Source organism: Carassius auratus, chromosome 13, assembly GCF_003368295.1.
Source record: "Carassius auratus strain Wakin chromosome 13, ASM336829v1, whole genome shotgun sequence".
In the NCBI taxonomy this organism is placed as follows: domain Eukaryota; kingdom Metazoa; phylum Chordata; class Actinopteri; order Cypriniformes; family Cyprinidae; genus Carassius; species Carassius auratus.
The window spans coordinates 13,835,099-13,850,069 of NC_039255.1; the positions used below are offsets into that span (position 1 = coordinate 13,835,099).

Genomic DNA, 14,971 nt, shown 5'->3' on the forward strand with positions numbered 1-14,971 from the left:
CCTCATCCGGCATGACTCAACTCTCGCTGGCTTAATTGGAGCACGAAAAGACGGCAGACGGTTTACAATAAAACAGGAAATGCTCAAGTGACGCTCCTCAAAAAGCAGGCTCGCAAATGGAAATTAAGACCACATTCTTCTCAGGCCGAAAGCGTATTGGACTAGTGCATAAATATAAATGTGCTAAACTAGATGTGGTGATATAAGCTTGAAGTGATGGGCTGGTCTGCTGATGAGTCGACAGCGATTTATTATGCTCTGATAACAGTCCTGTGTAAAACATTCACACGGCCATATTGATTCTGCCTTCACTGTAATGAGGAGAGACAGTTACGGTCTCATTTCACTGTCTAGTTCTTTATGGTTGAATCAGTTTGTGGTGAATGTGAATTCAGGCACTAGCAGAGACCTTGATCCACTAAACATTAGCACACTGATGACTCAATTTCCTCTGACATGATTATGTGGATGCGCAGCATCACTATATATCACATCAGGACTGATATCATTCTTCATTGTAGCTATTAAAAAATAAAGTGCCACCGTGAAATATGCATTCATCCTCCATTTCTGTTGTCTTGAGAAACTGGAGAAAACGTAACATTTCCAGTAAATGCATATAGTGAGTAGCTAATGCTCACTTGTCACTGTGGATTGTGGGATTTTTTAAGTGAATGTGTCAGTTCCCTGGAGTGATTTCTGGCAATGATATGTCCCTTGAAATGTCTGATTCACTGGGCTTTGCACTGACTGTAAGCATAAAAATAAATAGCACATACAGAAATGGGATAAAATAATATATTTTAAAAATACATTTATCTTGTTTTTCAGCACTGTTTAATGAAATATATTTATGTATTAAATTACATATTATATTTTACATTTATACAAAATGTTGATTTAATTTAGTTAATAGTAGTTAAAGTCTATTTATGGCATAATTTTTTTCACTTTATAGCATTTATACACAAGTGCCTAAAACTTTGCGCAGTACTGTAGCTTTGCAGGGTTTTTTTAAAGTGTTTTGGAGACATTGCCATAGTTCTTCTGGATTGAGTCTGTCTCAGTTTGTTCTGTTTCTTCATGTTATTCCAGACAGACCGATGATGGTGAGATCAGATCCCTGTGTGGAGCACTGGCTGTCAGACTCCTTGTGCAAACAAAAACTAATGGCAAAAGGAATGTTTGCTAATGTATACTGATATTTCCTACTGACACACTACAGCAAAAGAGAGAAATAACAGATTAAAATTTTTGTTGGTGAAAATACTAGTAGCAAGACTTTTTTATATATATATATATATACAATTTGTCCACTGTACTGGATCAGCTTTATTTTATTATTATTTCTATGCTATTATAGTATTATGTTAAATTATCTTTTATTTTCATATTTTTTAATCTTTAATTTTAAAGTTTTAGTGATTTTGCTATAGGCTTTTGTATTTTTTATTAGTTTCTCTAGCTTTAATTGGTTTTTACTGTAGTTTTAGTCATTTTATTACTCCAACTTTTTCAGTTAGTAGCCAAAGCAACACTTTGTTTTCTTTTTAAGTTTAATTTAGAGTTTTACATCTAATATGTATCTTTCAACTTTATTTCAGTAAATAATTGTTACATTTTTTCACCCTTTTTTGCAAGCAAATTCTAATAAGATAAAAAAAAAACACTTGAGCCTCTAACACTTGCACTCTCTATTCTGTTTCTATTCTTACTACTTGTCATCTTTAAACTAGAGAGCCTGAGACAAGCATTCTCTATTCTTTTTCTATTCTATCTTTTTTCTTTTTATATATTATAAAAATGACACCTCCAACACTAGCATTCCCTATTCTTTTTCTAATCTTTTGACTTGTTTGATTTTTATAAAAAAAGACCATATAACACTAGCATTCCCTATTCTTTTTTATTCTACTTGTTTTTCTTTTTATTTATAAAAAAAGAAGCTTTGGGCTAAGCGAGACTTGGCACAGCACTTACATATTATTGCTCTTTTGTTGGTTTTGATTGCTTCTATTGTCCTCATTTGTAAGACGCTTTGGATAAAAGCGTCTGCTAAATGACTAAATGTAAGTATATAATGTGTGGATGTGGCTTTGAACGTGGTGCTCCATGTTCATGTTTTGTGTGGGTGCCCGTGTGAGCTATATCTCCACTGTGTCTCTGCTTCATTCCAACTGAGTAGTTTAATGAGACAAGAGGGGCCAAAGCAGTGTGTGAGACTGTCTCTCCACAAGAAGCATGAATTAAGCATGACTACACCAGCGGCACTTCGCTGAGTTTAAATCAGGGAAAGATGTAAGTTACTCATCATTACCTTCATGTTTAAACCTCCCTGTCCAAAGCTGCCCATTATTTCTGTACCTCACCTTATTCTCCCTATATAAGAAACAAGCTTATAGTCAAAGCATCCAGTCTGTCATGAAGCATCAGTGACCGTCTCATCCCTCTTCTCATGAGCCAAAGATTCATTGCTTAATCCCATCATTTAAAACTCGTGTGTGAGTGGAGCGCAGCTTCCTCTGAGTGTGTCTTGCTGCAGGGTAATGCTTCTACCCTGATGTGATCTGACACATTGAACCGCTGCGTCTCAACTGCCGCACCATTACGTCCACACAGAGAGAGGAAATTAAGGAACTTCACTCAAGTTTGAAGGACAGAAATCTTAGTTATTTTTTTGTTGTTTTCTTTTTTTCCCCCTTTTGTGAATCTTCGAGCCACTTACAGTTTTCAGAATGTTCCATAAATTTTGACTCCAGGTGTCAGCTTGATCTTTGCCAAGTGGAATCAAAGCGTTTGTAAGTGGGATGCGTCATCACTCAAGCTCCTTCTGTGTGTGCATGCATGTGTGTGCACCTTTGCAAGTGTGTCTAATGTAGCAGGGAGTCCAAATGTGCCATACTTTGGTGTGTATTCACCATAAAATTATTGCTCTCCAGTTGAGAAAGCAAGATACGGTGCTTGTCAGTGCAGCATTTAATTTACCCAGAACCAAAGCCTAAAACCTCATCTTAGCCTAAAACCTTTTTGCCGCCTTGAACACGGCTATTTCTCAAATCTAGTTTATTTAGAAATATAGTGTTCTTATTTCTTTACTTTGTGCAATTTTGTATTTGCGCACACTAGGGTTTCTTACCAGTTAACTGTCATGTAACAACACCAGTAATACCGGTATCAGCATGGGGGTGGGGCGTTCCCTCGTTGTCTCGCTTCCCTTCGCTTTTAAATAGCTTGTAAAAGTGGCGTGCGCATTTTACTTTCACTTTCAAAAAGCTGCAATTGTTTGTTTTTAGTTTGTTTGAATTTTACCCTCTTTTCTTCACTTTCCTTCGCTTTTAAATAGCTTAAAAGTGCCGTGTCCTTTTTACTGTAATTTTCCAATTAGCGGCAGTTTGGCATCAATTGCTTGAATGCAACGATAAAATATGATGTTACACTCACTTTAGCCTATATACAAAACAGAACTTTTATTAAAAAAACAAATTAAAATAAACCATTGCTAAAGGGCAGGCTATGCCTAATATAAAATAATAAATAAATTAAATAGTTTAAATAGGTATAGAAAACTGGAAATAATATATAACCAAATAAATAACAAACAATATTTTTTAGCAAAACGAATTAGAAAGCTTGAAGGCACGGCATACACCTTGATGTCAAATAAAATAAATAAATGACACAAATTTTAAATAAAGTAAAAATCAGCAAACAATGTGGAACCAATTAAATAAGAAATTAATGTAAAGGTAAATGGCAAAAGTTAACAGGTTTTTCAAAATTCGAAATTTTACCAGAGAGGCACTTTTGCATTTAGTTTCTTAACTTAATTATCCGCCATTGTCTTGTCTGTCTCGCATCACTCTTCTTGTCAGTCAGCTCGACTCTCTCTCTTCACTGGATAAATGAAATCTGATTCAGCACGCTGCATAGAGCAACCACGTTCAGTTTTTAATTGTAATGTCTGTTCTTTTACTGAACTAAATAATTTTTATTACTACGAAAAAATCTAAACGACGGTGGGGGTCGGTGCAGCGGTGAGCAAGTGATGTAACTAACGCGATAGACGATGTTGCGGCTTAAGACCGGTCACCATCAACATTGCTATCGCGACACAACAGCAGTCCTGCTCCTTTAAAATATGCCAGCATTTTACTTATTAAAGCCCTTTCAAATGATTAATCTCAGTGTTCCCCATTGCATTGAGCTACAGCGTTACCCCCGGCACCGTGTTGTGCTCAGGTCAAGCATTGTAATGTGACACTTGAAGTTCAAACAATTCCAGTTTTGACCCTGTTTTCTGCTGACCTTTTGAAGCGAGTTATTACCAGACAATTTGCGTGACATATCGTTGCCTGGCGCCTGTGCAAAAATCATAAAATACAAGAATATCTCGATGCATCAGGTTGTGCAACACAACATTAGAGGTGCGTCTTGACATTCAGAAAATAATCATCATATTATACACATTATTTATTTGGATTTTATGGTAAAATTGCCCTTTTTACCGCGAAAAAGTCATTGAATAAACCATTAGCAATAATACACACTTTCCTCTCTGGTTGATGGTATAGGTTTAGAGCACATACACATATCTCACAGTGAGCTTTACCTCTTACATTAACTTGGATTATCATTTATCTGCCTTTAAAACACTGCCCTTAGGGACACAGCATTTGGTTATCACAGAAACCAATAGAGAAAGACAGCGGGGCGTGAAAACCTCCATGAATATTTTCATCAGGTAATCCTTTGTCTCTTGGGCTCACACCTCCCATTGCACTAATCATCCTCTTGAGTTGTATGCGTCTGCTCTTGGGTTTAATCCAGGCAGCCTGTGATTAGCTGGGGCCTGTCGTAGCATGGGGCTGGATTAGTCTCCCGCCCCATCAGACGCTTGCCCCATCAGGCCTCTGTCTCTAGCCTCCATGTGGAACTCTTATCTCTCCCTGATGCTGATTTTATGGGCTATAATGGACAACACTGGCAGCATGGCCTAAGGGCAAGAGAGAAGGAAGGATCTGTGCTATTGGAATAGGACTAAGGTTGTTAAATTGGCATTAGAGACAGACCTCCACCTTAGCTAATGAGGGGCTTGGAGAGGTGCTTATTGTCCTTGTTGGTTTATTGGGTCAAATTTTAGTCAGACAGGGATTCCTCAAAGGCTCAAATATTAGCGAGTCTCAGTCTATTGCACTCAGCCTTTACTTGTTTATGTGGTGAGATAGATATTAACTCTGCTCCTCAGCTTCCAAATCACTAAGGTCTGACCTGGAGGTGGAATTTAGGTGACTTCCAATAATAAAAACTGAAAGCCATTTGTGTGTGTGGTGTGGGCTCTTTCTTTGGACAATTATTGCTGTCTGTGTGTTTGGCCCCAAGCACAATGGTGTGGAGAACACATTTCTCAGCTCTGCTGTCCTACTGCCTCTGGACACCACGCCTGGTTGGCCTTGTCAATGTCACCCACAGATGCGCCTGCAATCTTCCACCTTTATTCATCTCCGTTTCCCTCTCCTCATTGCTCAATCCCACTCTTTTGCCGTCTTTTCCCTCCCCTTTTTCTTTCTCTCATCTGATCCATCTCTGATCTCTTTCCTCTGAATGACCTCTCTTTTGGCGTGATATATCTATGTGTGTGTTTTTGTAAACATAAAATATGAGTGTGGTAAATGAGCCAGAACCAGAGAGGAAATGCAAGCTCTGTGGCTTGCAGGTGTGAGTATATGATGTGTGCTGTGTTTGGATGTTTAGTCTGTATGAATTTGCTTAAATCTTCAGTTTCACTTATTTCTTCAGATATGGGCAGTTTTGTCCTGCTTTGACTATTTTCATATATTTTAAAATGCAATTTATTCCTGTGATTTTTCAGCAGCAATCACTCAAGTTTCTCAAGTCTCATTAATCCTCCAGAAATCATTCTAATATGCAGATTTGGTGCTCAATTCAAGTCACCTTTATTTATATAGTGCTTTAAACAAAATACATTGCGTCAAAGCAACTGAACAACATTCATTAGGAAAACGGTGTGTCAAGAAACATTTCTTTTTAAATTGTGAAAATTGTTGTGTATATATTGTGTATATATTGTGTGTGTGTGTGTGTGTGTGTATACATTAGGATTCTTTTATTAGGAAAGAACAAAATAACAATTTATTTGAAATAATATTGAATATTATATAAAATAATTATATAATCGGTGCAAGGTTTTGTTTGTTTGTTTGTTTTCTTTTGCATTAAATTAATTCTGAAGGATAATGTGACATTGAAGACTGGAGTAATGACTTCACATTACAGATTAAATACAAATAATGCAAACTTTTGAATGCTAGGGGGGGTCATTTTAATGTGACCATAAAATTACAAAACAAAATAGTCGAAAAATCTTTTATTTGTGTTTTCCGCTAAGCACTTTGTGAATTAAAGGGGGGGTGAAATGCTCGTTTTCACTCAATATCCTGTTAAGCTTGAGTACCTATAGAGTAGTACTGCATCCTTCATAACTCCAAAAAGTATTTAGTTTTATTATATTCATAAGAGAAAGATAGTCTGTACCGATTTTTCCCGGAAAAACACGAGCTCCTGGAGGCGTGACGTGTGGGCGGAGCTAAAGAATCACGAGCGCCAGTAGGCTTTTGCGTCGAGAGCGTGTGGAAGCTGTGACAGCTGTGAAGGCTGAAACTGAACGAGAGCAGCAGCAGCAACGACTCGCTCCGAGCGGGGCTCGAACCCGGGTCTCCGATGGGAGGTGGACGCACTAACAAGGAGGCAGAGATATTTGAAGCAGTTTTACTCACCGCCTGTGGTTCCAACACACGATCGTGACCCTTTTTCGTTGGGATTGCATCATCCTTAAGAAATAAACGATATGCAAATCCGTCGTCAAACTGGGCTTTGTTTGTAAAACAAGCATTTAAGAAATGCAGGGAACAAACACAAACACTTGCACAACTCCGTTGATGCTCTGTGAAAATAAACTCCATCCACTGGTCCCTTAATGCTGTTTTTTTTTTTTTTTGGTAATCTGTGCAGGGTTGTCTTGCCCTGGCAACCAAAAACACACTTATTTTGTGACTTTTTTTGCGACGCGCTCGTTCTGATCAGGCTGTGCTCAGCCTCTCAGTGCTCTGCTATACGGGAGCACGCACTCTTCCGGCAAACGTGCCCTCAGGACCCATATAAGGAAATTCCGCTCCATCTAACGTCACACAGAGCCATACTCGAAAAAAACTTTCTGAAACTTGTGACAAACCGGAAGGAGTATTTTTGGAACAGAAATACTCCTTCAAACATACAACTTAATTTTTGAAACTTTGTCCATGTTTAGCATGGGAATCCAACTCTTTAACAGTGTAAAAAACTCAGTATGAATGAAATAGCATTTCACCCCCCCTTTAACACCATCATTCTCTAGAGTGTCTAACCTTGACCAAGGTGACACTAAATGCCTCTGCTCTTTACATTTTAACCAGGTTTTATTTCTTACCATACCACTGTTCTGTTCATAGGTTTAAACGAACCATCCATCATAGCTAAATGGACATTTCAACCTTGGTTCTTTCATCACCCCGTAACCAAACTGATCCAGTCAGATCAAAAGCTCTGCCCAATCCCAAGAGCCCCAGCGAAAAATTTCTTTTTGAGAAAAGGAGGAGCGTCCATTCTACCTGCACAGCTGACTGAGCTGCCCCTTCGTCTCGGCTCCTTGGAGACGTACTCTCACTTTCTCTTTCTGTCTGACATGGAGAGGTTGAGAAGAGCTGTAGATGGCGAAACCAAGAAGTTGGTATCATGTCACTTAGGAGAGAGTGTTTGTTGGATTCAGCCCTTCTACTCTCTCTGCCTTTGTTCCTACCTTTCTGTCCACGAAGCAACGAGTATGTTATCTTCAACTCCTTTTGTTTATATCCCGTCTGCAAAGTAAAGCAGAGTCACAGACAATGTGTGAGCCATCACCACTCTAAAAATAGCAGTCAGCTGATTGGGAGCGCATCTTAATGAAATAAAGTCATTATGTTTCTGTGAACCACGCAGGAATGTGCCCCTGGATTTCTCAGCAAAGCATTGATTTAAGCGGCGCTCTGACGGTCTCTAATGGGAGTAGTGTAGTTAATGGGATGAAAGGGCAGGTCAGAGGAGGCGGAGGTCAAAAGGTCATCCATTGTCATGGCTGTTTGATGAACATTTCTGTCTTTATATGTCCTTTAGGTTTCTGCTTCTCTGTTTTCCTGTAGTTTGGAATACTTTTGATGTGGTGGTTCTTCATTATCTCTCTCTTAATTATTATTGTTAATGTGATGAAGCACAGATTTGCTTCCCCACAGAGAACATTTATAGTGTCCCCACCTACACAAGAGTCGAGCTGCTTTTTTGACCCATGGTCGTGCTGCAGTGCCCTTGAAAGGGTTTTTATGAAGAGCCTCCCTGGATACCTGTTTTTTTTTAAGTAGATAATTCATCCAATAAAGGGATAATTCATCCAATAAAGAAAATTCTCTCATTGTTAACTCATGTATTTTGAAACCTCTATGTGATTTCCTTTATTCCAGGTTACATAGAAGCAGAGATCATTTTCTCTTCAAATCTCATTTGATTGTTTCCAGATATCAGAAATAGGCACTTTTGGGCTCATTTATTTTTAGGAAGTTTGCCTCTATTCAAATAATTTTAGCTGAATTGTCCAGAACCTACTAGCATAACTCGTCCAAATTCTCTGATGAGCTCCAAATATATATATATATATATATATATATATATATATATATATATATATATATATATATATATATATATATATATATATATAAACTTGAAAATCCTGGTTTTGCTCCAGTTGAAGGCTCTAAACAACCAAACAACCTTTTTTTCCCCCCGATACTTTTCAGAATTTGGGACCTATAAAATTGATTTGCAGATTTAGATTCCTGGCAGTTGGAAACGTACGGCTTTGGTAAAGGTGGAGGTTGCTTTCTCCTTGGCATACACCAAAACATTCTACCTGCTTCCAAAAGTAAAACTCAAAACATTTGCTTTGAACATGTTGTGATGTTCCATAGGGATTAAATGTTCATTTTTTATGAGCAGGGATCCTTCTGTGTTTTATCAAACAACAAGCTCTGCAACCGAGATGACTCAACGAGCACGAGAGTGTAAGAAGCAGCTCTTTTATGAAATATTTTAAGTAATATTATCAGTGCTTTCAGCCTTCATTTTGAATGTTGTATTCCACTGCCATTCAAAAGTTTGTATGTATTTGAAATATTGCAATTTAAAAAAAACGATTTTCTTTTTTATATATATATTTTTTTAAATGAATTGTAGAACGGGAATAAATAGTCACTAAATCTTATGGCAAAATGAAATATTTAGTGTCACATGATCCTTCAGAAAACATTCTAATCATTGTATGCTTATTTGGTGCGCAAGAAACATATTATTACATGATTTTTTTCATTGAAATCATGCTACATTTTATACATTTTTGATGAATAAAAAGTTCTAAATAAAAGCATTTATTTAAAATATTTAAGAAATTATTTTTAACAAAGTTCTTAGTGTCTCTTTTGGTCAGTTTATTACAACCATGTTTTATAAAATTAATTTATTTAAAAAAAAAATTACTGATCCCAAATTGTTGAATGCAAGTGAATATTTAAATGTAAAAAAAATTATAATATATTTTTTACATTTTTTTTTTTCTCAACTTTTTAAAATTTATTTTGCTTTTTTTACATTTTGCCCACAACAAATGAGGCTAGTGGTTTAGAGAATGGATGGATGGATGGATGGGTCTACACTGATGTACTGTCTTTGAGGCAGATGTGTGCAAAAGCTGTGTCCAGTGCTGAAGAGAGTGACAGTATTTGTCAAGGTAAGGAGATCATATGACAACAGGTTCTCCTCTTTGCTTTATGGAATACCTTCAGAGAGACAGAATGGCATCAGGGATGTGTGAGAGAGCTAAACCGGCCATATCTGTCCTGTGGTGATGCTTTTCTGACAGCCTTTTTTATTTTAGGACTTAAACAAATTGTTGTTTCACTTTCACATATCACACTGATGAATTTAAAGTGTTTTCTGAGTGGGCTTTATTTGTTCCTCTGTTCGCCTTGTCTCACAGAGCAGCTGATTTGTGATGGGACTGTTGCTCTCTTCTTCATCTCTCTTACACGTGGCTTAGTTTCAGGTATGATTAAATCATTCACATGGCCCCCGTGTGGCGCAATTCTCACATGTGCAGCCCACAAATTGAAAGCAGCGCTTATCAAATGCAACTGGGATTGCAGCATCTTAAAAGGGTATTTCGCTTATTATATCGCTCCTCCCTCCACTCATCTTTTATTTATGAATTATGCCCATGATTCTGAGGGTGGCCACAGCAGCACAGCCCTCTACAATCTTCAAAATGATGATTTTCTAATCTTCTCCCTGTCATTGCACATGGACCGGTGTCAACGTTACACCACTTTTTCACGATTTCTGCCGAAGCGATGAGTCACAGCCAACCATACACGGTCACACACACACTCACACTCACCACTGGTGCAGTGAGGGAGAAATGAGAGCTGGGTTTCTTTGAAAGGTCATTTTAGATCTCTGTAGGCTTCTGTGTGTTTTGGCATGTGCAAACTGGCAGTGAGTGGAAAACTGCATAATGAGGGGATAGATGGTGTTTGTCCTCTTCCTGCCTGATGATGCAGAGCTGTTACAGGCAGACATAAGTGTCTCCATTGCTGTCAAACACTCAACCAATCAGCACACTGCATACAGGCTTAGGGATTTTAGCCAATCAATTAAGCTGGGGGGGACACTGTTTAGGGGTGGGCTATGGCTAACGACGTGCAGATGGATGAATCAGATGGTGTAGTATGGAGTGCACAATTTACACATTTACTGATATTTACTATGTCACTCAAATGTATTGAATTTCATTATTTGTGAATTACATTTGGGGTTAAAATGTCTTAAACACGAAGTATCCTGTCTTAAATTATGTTCAATTACAGCAGATATTATTTCTGGAAATCCGGCAAGAACGTGTCTAAATCATATCTCACCCACAAAACGTAAATTATATTTTGCATTTCTTATTTATTGTTTGTAATGTAATGACATTTTTTTGACGATTACATTTTAAAACACGTTTAAATACAGGAAAGAAAACAATGATTGTGAGAATGAATTAGAGATTGGGGAGAGCATATCATGAATTGCCTCAAAATTGTCACAGTACAGCAACGTACGGTTCTAAAATAATAAATTAATAAAAATAAATAATACATTTTGCAAAATGTATCCGTTTTTTTCTTTATGCAAAAGGGGGAGTTACCATTGTTTTGTGAAATTCCACTTTATACTGTATTATTCTGCAGAAATACTGAGTGGTGCACTAGTATGGTAATCATAAAAAAGCAAGGACTGTACAGGAAACAAAATGGGAAGGAGAGACATGTAGTGAGGGTTGAGTTGGGAGATTGCTCACTGTTGCTTCTGGGAATCCTCCAGCCCTGATAGCCGTGCTTCGTTGAGTTTCTTTATCAATATTGAATTAGTCAGTGGAGAGTGGAACATGGCTCACGCTGGGACTTTGACACTGTACAGAGGTTACTTAGTGTATGAGAAGCAGAGACAGGAAGAGTGCTGTTTAACTATCCATGTCATTTTTGGAAATGTTTGGTTTAAATGGTGATTTTTTTTATTTTTTTGGTTGAATCAATGACTTCCCACTTCTTTTAACCTCTGGTTGTCCATGTCCATGTAATGAATGTGCAGAACTACTCATTTTGTTCAAATCAGCTTGTCATTGGGTTATCTGAATGCCTAGTCTACTAATCTGGTCTGGTTTTAGGTTTGCCTGATCTCTGACTCCTTCCTTATTTGGGGCATTTCCAATCAACCGCTAAATTCAGTGCCACAGAACACAGGGGTCTTGAGACGCTTTTGAAAAATCAGACTATTTTTAACTTCTACAGCGCTCTGTCTTGCAGCGCACGTGGCAGGATGGGCAAACAACGTGAGATGCAACACAGCAACTAAAAACTGTCATTCTGCATGTTTACGGCTGTGGCGATTGTACTTTAAAGAGAATAAAAAAATAAATAAATGCAGTGCTATCAGAGAGGGTTTACTGTGCGACAAAACAGCACACTGTCAGAATGCTAATTAAAACAGGCACTAAAAATATCGCAAAAAAAAATCTAAGTAAACCAATCAACTAAATGTTAGACGATTTGTTGTCAACATTGTGACCCATCTCTACTTCCATTTGCAGGCATGTTGTTAGTTGACATCATGGTAGAATTTCCTCTGTTGGTCTTGTGAGAGATGATCTGCATCTTTCTGAGATCCATTAAACATTAAAATCTCAATCTGCGTCAGCAAGAACAAAGGATCTTTCCTGGGTACTTCCTCTCTTGTCTTTTCTGCCCAATATCTTGTCTCTCTCTCACTCTCTCTCACACACACTCTCTCTCTCTCTCTCTCTCCATGTGTCCTTGTTTTCTTTCTCTGCCTCCTGTCGTGCATTACCAGCCAAAGAATAAAGTTCCAGCATAAATGCTCTCATAGATAGCACCATGAGCACTATGAGACAGATCACCATGAGGTCTCTGTTTTTGAAAGCCAGATCTGGGCCGTATATCTTTATTTCACTCTTCATAATGTTAAGTATGCATTTCTTCCAGCGGATGTCAGAGACAAGCGTGTTACTTAGCTCTTGCTGTGTTAATGTGTGTTGTAATGTGTCAGGATGGTTGACTAGTTACTAGCTATCTAACAATGAGCTAGTTGATTAGGGAAGATGATGTTTTTATGCTTTTGATGCAAAGATTTGGGATCTACAACATCTCAATGAATGTTTTAGTGCACTGCGCTGTTACGGTCTTAAAGTTGCATGTCTCAATTCATTGTCCTTAAAGCATTGTTTCCACTGGCATTAAAGCACCATTTACGTACAAATTAACCACCTTCAACAATTGAAAATTATCTCTGTCAGCCCTTAGATCACCTGCTGCGAGCAATGATCTGTTATCATGCAGAATCCACAGGTGTTTTGAAGAGATTAAAGGACATTTTCCACGTGTGTGTCAGAAGTTACACATTATACACCAAAACCAAATGAAAAAAAAAAATCAAAATTCTAATTTGCTATTTAAATATTATCAAAATTCGATTTATATTCGAATTTAAAATGCATAATTTCAGTTAGGGTGAAGAAAAGCTTTTGGCTTCTCTTCTGAGGCCACAAGAGGGCGCATTGGGCGAAATATTACTAATGCACGTTTATTCAAAGCATATGAAAATGACTGTAAAAAAAAAAGTGCTTAATATTTAAAAAAAAAAAAAAATTATAAACCAACTATAATTGAGTAGTTTTTTTTATTTTTGGGAAAAAAAACTGAACACACCTTAATTTTACATGGCTTTCTAAACATGCGGCTCTCTTGTGTGAGACGCGAATGCAACGGTGATAGAAGATATCCCTCTCTAGAAAATGCGTGAAATATGCGTTCTGTGTGAATGGCTTGGTTTCAGTTTTGACGTAAACAAGATCTTCTCCACATTCTCTTTTTCCGCAATATTTTGAATGAACATCGCAGCAGCGCTGCATCTAGTTGCTTCAACTGTATATGTTAACAAAAACATTATAATGCAATGTCACTTATATTGTTATCGCATCTCGTGCGCCAATGTTTAGAGTCTGTTGGACATGGCGCAATCTATTTATACATGGCTTTTCTAGTGACCATTCAGGCAGTCCACCGACTAGTCAATTCAAATATGTATGCACATGTCTCATCCACTCTTTGCATTTGTCGAGCTTCAGTGTCTGAGATCAAATCTCCCATAAGAGAGTCATTAAAAGACTTTAACTTCACCTCTTTTTGTAGGTTTTTTTATTTTTCTGGATCTCTCTCCTGTCTGAGTGTGAATCCTGTAAGTGTGACGGACTGTAATTGGTCAAGGGGTGGGTTCTTATCGGTGCATGGTTTGTCAATACACACAAAGCTCTGTAGTGATGTTCAGATCATAGTCTAGGAGAGAAGAGTGGACAGTCTGAGACGGAGACACCTGGCAAATGAGCAAGTGCAAATATTGACTGCAAAAGTGTCAATCTATCAAACCCTCACCGCATGTCCTCGCTGTCCTCATTACAGGTGTCTGAACACACGCTGAGATTCACACACTTCCACCCAGGACAAATCCACTAATATACTGACTGATTTATCAAGACCAGCTGCAAGAAGTAAGTGGGTTTTTTTTACTGATCAATGAAATAATCTTGACTTTATCAAGCAGCTATGGATAATTGGCCTACATTTGTGTTTATTCATTATTTCATTAATTATTTTTTTCTTAAATGTGATGGTTTCCAAGGCTTAAGAATACAGATGACCCTATATAATAAGAATTTGGTTTTCTGTGATGTATTGAACATTGTTTTGAATTCTGCTGATGAAATGTGTCACATGCATTGCTTTAAGTGGGCCGGTATGCACCGGTACTCAGTACCGCCACTTCCAAATATAGCTCTTGAGCGTACCGCCACCTCTCCGTGCGCCAGGAACGTGCTTTTAGCATACCGGTACGCTCATTTGGACATCTGTTTTAATAGAGGTTTTAATCCTTTGCCAGTGCTGCCGTTTTTCAGAGCGCCCTTCACAATGTAAGCTTCCTAATTCATCCCACCGAGAGCAGAGACTACATCACCCACACACCCATGACTTTTACAAGTGAGAAGCGTATGCGTTGCTTTTGTTGCTGTCAGTAACAACTTAACGTGGCCGGAGAGAATTTGTGAAACGCGCACAAAAATTCAAATACAGTGAACAACACTTAATATGCTCTCCTGGCACCTGACCCAATGATTGCATTGTTTGGGGTTTCTCCTTCTTTACTTAATCACAGAGTTTCGATGCAAAGCACAATTATGTATGGAATGGTAGTTGCAAAGAAAATGATTTTAAAACTTTGG

General features: G+C 37.9%; 1 protein-coding gene across 5 annotated transcripts in view; it reads left to right on the forward strand.

Moving 5' to 3' along the window:
• The window catches only part of LOC113112730 (bifunctional heparan sulfate N-deacetylase/N-sulfotransferase 2-like), a 108,037-nt gene that overhangs the window by 58,464 nt on the left and 34,602 nt on the right, over window positions 1–14,971 (forward strand). For all 5 annotated transcript variants that reach the window (XR_003293471.1, XM_026278518.1, XM_026278521.1 and 2 more), the window contains one exon: window positions 14,154–14,242. The gene's annotated coding sequence lies outside the window, so the exon portion shown is untranslated. The remainder of the gene's footprint in view (window positions 1–14,153; window positions 14,243–14,971) is intronic.